Source organism: Zingiber officinale, chromosome 2B, assembly GCF_018446385.1.
Source record: "Zingiber officinale cultivar Zhangliang chromosome 2B, Zo_v1.1, whole genome shotgun sequence".
Taxonomy (NCBI): Eukaryota; Viridiplantae; Streptophyta; class Magnoliopsida; order Zingiberales; family Zingiberaceae; genus Zingiber; species Zingiber officinale.
In genome coordinates this window covers 20,834,992-20,841,050 of record NC_055989.1, presented here as the reverse complement: position 1 = coordinate 20,841,050, position 6,059 = coordinate 20,834,992, and the positions used below count along the sequence as shown (strand labels likewise).

General features: G+C 38.5%; 1 long non-coding RNA gene across 1 annotated transcript; it reads left to right on the top strand.

Moving 5' to 3' along the window:
- Window positions 1-816: 816 nt before the first annotated feature.
- LOC122045471 lies at window positions 817-2,393 on the top strand. Its single transcript, XR_006129992.1, has 5 exons — window positions 817-1,088; window positions 1,192-1,340; window positions 1,420-1,512; window positions 1,591-1,674; window positions 1,912-2,393. It is a non-coding gene; the product is annotated as an uncharacterized LOC122045471 (long non-coding RNA).
- Window positions 2,394-6,059: the final 3,666 nt, after the last annotated feature.

Here is a 6,059-nt window from a genome sequence, read left to right as displayed (position 1 = left end):
AGTAAAGCACATGTTGGATTGTTTTAATGAAGCCATGTCACTCTCACATTGGATGACTTTGCCGAAAATGAGTTATCTTGTTGCATCGAGATATAATGTTGCCCTGGTTAGTTTGTCTGCTCAATTATGTTATACATTTCTCCCTCTGCGGACTCTTGTGGTTGAGTCTTCAAAATATATTTGTATTGCACATGTGAATGGAAATCATTTTATTAAGGTACATTTATTTTCAGTTCAACAATATAAATTTCTTAATTTATAATTTGTTACATTGCTAATTATTCATGTTTTGTATATAGGTTTTTTTACGTGAGGGACATCCATTACCTCCCGTTGTTCACAAATGGTATCGATGTCATTTTCCATGCGCAACAGGATAGGATATTGTGTATATTCATCAACTTGCACTATATAATCATATGTTAGGAAATAGTAGCGTAGTTCATAGCATAGACACTGTTCATTTGGATGATCATTGAAATTGTTATTCATTTTGGATGATCATTGTTCGACTTGATAACCATTTGGATAATCATTTAAATTGTTATTTATTTGGATGATCACTGTTAAATTTAGAAAACATGTTATTGCATGCTATGTAAAATACGACACCTAAATATAACCTTAAGGGAATTTTCAGAAATTTTTAGAAATTTTCTGAAAATTTTTCGGAGCTCATATGACAAGTTTAAGGGGATCAATTATTAGACCACGGAAAAGTCTGATTAAGTTATCTCATTTAAACGAGGAAATGTTTGATTTTTTTATTATTTATTTTCTTTTTCTCTCTTTTCCTTCGTTTCTTATTCTTACCCGTGCCCTAAACCTCGCCCGATCCCTCTCCTCCTCCCCTCTCGCGCGACGTCGGTTCTTCTTCCTCTTCCCCAACCGAAGCGCCAACGTCGCCGCCGCTTGCGATGCCTCCTCTCCCCCGCGTACAAAAGCAGTGGCCAAGGAGATGAATCCTTTCTCTACCCAACTCGTCCTCTGTTCCTCGCACATTCGATTCCTTGCGATCGACGATTCTTCTCTCTGTCTCTCGGTGTCACCGGCGAGGAGTCGATCTTGGAGCCTTGAAGGGGGAAAAGGTTGTTCATTACTCTAGTCTCCTTGATTCTTAGCTTCGTTCTTCTTTCGGCCTCGGCAAGAGGCAGCGAAGATCCTACCATCGCTACCCTCAAATTTACTTAGGTCGGAGGAAAATCGGGGCTACCGGTGTCAGATCTGTCCAACACCAGCCATTTGGGTGAAGGGACAGCTATTGTCTTCACCAACTGTTGTCCGATCTTCCTCTCTGTTTGTCAACGAGGACGTACCATGCCCTAGTTGTGATCCTGGAGGTAAGCCATTAAATCTAGCTGTGGATTTCTGGCTTAGATCTTTGTGTAGTGTTGATCTGGGTGTTTGGTTGGGAGGCAGTAGGTGCGATTGGTTCCGGTCACCTCTGTCATCAACAGGGGATAATCTCCTTCACCGGATCCATGATCAGCACCGACGATTGAAGAGGAAGAGGTAAGGGAAACTATTTTTGTTGTTGGATTATAGTGGTGAAAATATTTCTTGGTTGACTTCTTGATCTCTTTGATCCAGGGAGTGAGGTGGTTTCCAGCAGCTACTCCTTCTCGTCAACAACATCTCTAGCTGTGGATCAACAGCAATGGCTGTGAGATTTAGGTGTGGAATAGATTATTGAACTTTGTTATAGATTAACTAGGTTGATTTACCCCATGGATTTAATAATGGATTAATTGAGGTTACACTAGCTTAACTCTAGGTTAAGTGGTGAATTGCATTAGAAATACCTAATCGATAGTTAGGGTTAACGAATAGGGTCTTCCCTAACAAGTTTTTGGATCTTATTTAGCTATTTTAATTTATAGAAACTTAGCTAAATAAAATACTTGGTTACAGGACTATGATTTGCGACGAGCTGCCTTACGTGGGATTTCTTTTGGCACGCGCTATTTTGAGATGAGTACCTTAACTTATCTTTTAGATATTATCATTTGATATGCATAGTGGATTTTAATGAGTGGTAATAATTATGTTATATTTGCATCAATATTTCATTGTTTGATTCTTTCAGCATGCTTATTTATTACATGTTTTGCATCCATTACCCTCTTGATTATTTATGGTGGCAACCCTCTTGGTTATTTATGCTCATAGAGGTAGTGACATACCATGTCTTATGATATACCGGACTAAACATTTACCATATCTAATATGTGTACCTAGATCTTCTTAATTGAGTCATTTATTTTTTGTACATGTTTTATGGAGATAGATATGGTCAGGATTTTCATGCTTAGTGTTATGTACCATCTCGCATGATTGCATACTGAGCGATTGTCAGCTCTATTATTGTTGAGCACATCGTCAGTTACATGGATCTGCACACACAACCACTCATGGGTTAGTAGTTTTTATTCAGGCAGGGTGTGTTGCAACAGATTGCTCTGTCAGTGCTCCGTGTAGGATCGAAAAAAATTTAGATATTTCCACAATGGCATGATATTGTCCACTTTGTGCCTAAGCCCTCATGGTTTTCCTCTTGGGCTCTACCCAAAAGGCCTCATGTTATTAGAGATATCTTTCTCTTATAATCTCATAATCTTTCCCATGTGTTTTTAATGTGGGACTATGTTTGCAATCTTGCAACCCCAACAATCCCACCCTCAAACAAAGGACCACAGGCTTCCCACGTCCGATTATCGACCCACCAGGTCTTCCTACCCCTCGGTCTGCATGACCTACTAGGACTTGCCTAGCCGCAACTAGGACTTCTTGCCTGGTGTTTGGTCCTCTTGATCCGAACATAGAAGCTCTCACTTTCTTTGTTCGAGATCAATATTGTACCCACATGGCTCAATCAGACCATAGTTCTTATGCACAGTCAGCGGTTAAACCTTCTAGCAGTCTGAACTCTGATACAAATTGTAGGATCAAAAAGAATTTAGATATCTCGTCAATGGCATGATATTGTCCACTTTGGGCCTAAGCCCTCATGGTTTTGCTCTTGGGCTCTACCTAAAAGGTCTCATGCTAATGGAGATATCTTTCTCTTATAAACTCATGATCTTTACCATGTATTTTCAATGTGGGACTATGTTTGCAACCTTGCAACCCCAACACTCCGCTGGTCCACTCATGGGTAGCGTGGCGCAGCGTGGTAGTAGGACAGGGATCCCTCCTCTGGACCGACTCAGGGAGATGAGAGCATTGAGCTCCCCCACTTATGATTTGGGGTAGGAGGATAGGTGTACTCCGACAATATCCTGTCTACTCGGTCACTCAAGAGCAGTGATGGCAGAGTACACAGTTGTCACAACCCTATCCACTCGGTCTCACCATCGTGTGTGAGATGACTAACTGGAGTCAAGAGTGATCAGGACATGTCATTTGCATCATATGCATGATTGCATTTATTGCTTGTGTTTGCTGCACTTTGTTTGTTGCATATTTGGTGGATGCATATGATTGACATGCATACAGGAGATATGACATTTTTGGTATGACGACCTTATTATCCTGATAGGAGGTCTTGGTGAGTACAGCTTCTCCCATTTCCTTCATTTTTGCATTTTCCATTATTATTCCAGGAGACTGTACGCATAATTGTTATTATTGGTTATTTCCTACTATGCATGTCAGCTTGGTATCCGCTGAGTGTTGGACTCACCCCGTTGATATATTTTCTATTTCAGGTTGATGTTGTCAGGAGGTTCCAGTCGCTAGTCCCCACCTTGAGTCGCGACGATTTTCTATCTTTGAACTTTTGGTTTCCTTGTTATGTTCCTACATACTTATGATGTGTGGTTGTACTCGAGGATTTTTATATCGAGTTTTGGTCTACTACCTTTGTTTTTCCGCTGCGATGGTTTTCTGCTTTGGGTTGTGTTTTCCTCAAGTAGTGGTATAGGTTTATTAAATTGCGTGGTTGTGAATTGTTGTGTAGTCAGCCAGAGGCTGAATTATATAAACTGCGTGGTTGTTTAAATATTTTATTGTATATGTTCCGACCATGTTGGCCAAGGTTTGTGAGCCTTGAAGACTTTGTAGTAAGCTTCAGATTGTCACCCGTACAAGGGAGATGTTGTCGATATTTCTTCGGTAGGGACTCCCCCGGAGCGTGACATGCTAAGTGTAAACTATTCATTTTGGATGATCAAATCTCTTTCTTCTTTTCTCTCACCTATTAAATTTTATTCAATACGAATTATTTTTTTTCAAAACCTCTAGACCACCACTAGTAATGCCGAAAATAACAATGGAGAGCATATTTAGACTTCTTGTAATTTTATAAATTTACAGGACCTAAAATGATTGTAATCTGAGGTCTCTAAGTTGATTAGTGGGTTTCGACTGAAATCCACTGATCAACATAGAGACCTCAAATTGCAACCATTTTAGGTCCTGTGGATTTCTAAAATTACAAGGAATCCAAATATGCTCTCCATTATTATTTTCATCATTCCTAGTGGTTGTTCAAAGGTTTTGAAAAAAATAAATTCTATTTTTTCTTCTCCTATTTTTATTTTTTTTTCTCAACCCTGTTATAAGAGATCAGACCCACGTTGGGCCTGATATCTCTTCATATCGGGCCCAACAATAGAAAAAAAGGGAAAAAAAATAAAGAGAGATTTATTTTTTTCAAAACCTCTAGACCACCACTAGGAATGCCAAAAATAACAATGGAGAACATATTTAGACTTCTTACAATTTTAGAAATCCGTAGAACCCGAATTTGTTACAATCTGAGGTCTCTAAGTCGATTAGTGGGTCCCATTGATCGACCTAGAGACCTCAAATTACAACCATTTCAGGTCCTGTGGATTTCTAAAATTACAAGCAATCCAAATATGCTCTCCATTGTTATTTTTGGTATTAATAGTGGTGGTCCAGAGGTTTTAGAAAAAATAAATTCTTTTTTTTTAGTCGGCTAAAAAATTCAGGATGCAGTCTTTGCCAATGGTTTGGATCCGAACCTGATCAAATTCAAGATTTTAGTCGGCTAAAAAAATCATATACACACTTCTTTTCAATAAAATTCTTCAAAACAACAGCATATGAAGTATATTACATCTCAATTACTTGGTAGTAATCGAGTTCTTGCCACAGCTTTTGTAAAATCGTGAAATATTCAGTGACTGATTTATCTCCCTACTTAGTAGCATCTGCTTTGACTTTAAGTTCATAAACTTAGGCAGCATTACGGGCTTTTGAGTAAGTGTGGGTAATGCAATCCCAAATTTCATGAGCAGTAGAGAGAAAAATACATGAATCACTGATGGATGGTTCCATGGAATCCCATAACCAAGACATAATCATAGAATCTTCTTCATCCCATGCCTCAAAAATTGGATCAGTCGTGGCAGGTCTTGCCCCAAGGATATGGCTAAGTTTCCCTTTGCCTTTGAGATATGTATGAACAACCTGAGACCATTTCAAGTAGTTCTTCCCGTTGAGTCGATTGGAAGCTTGAATATTCTGCAGATCGCTAATTTTCTGGACTGAACTACCATCATCAAACACAATAGATTGGCTAGGGTTATTGGAAATGGTTGTTTGAGAATCGACCATGATGAAGAAATGTAGAAAAGAGAATTAGCAATGAAGGCTAAAGCTCTGATACTATGTGAAAAATGTGGATCGAATCGATATCACTCAATCAATTGTTTACATTCAGAAAGGGAATACCCATTATATATAACGTTACAATAAAATAGAGAATAGAAAACTAATTATTCTGTATATAAGAAATTAATATCTTTCTAACTAAATCCTTTGATTTCCTACTTTTTGCTCACAACTATTTAGTTTATGTACAAGCTGTGAAATCTGCTCACAGCTTGTCAAATCTGTACAAGCTATGACAATTGTTTGACAATATCGAGATGCATTGCAAGCTAATTGATCTATCCATTACTATAACTCAAATGTTTTAAAAAAAAAGGAAAGATTTCTGCGTTACACATGCGTGCTTGCAATTCTATTAATTAGCTAATATGAAATCTAAGTTAACCCTGCATGGATCTATGTATCTAGGGAAGTGTCCC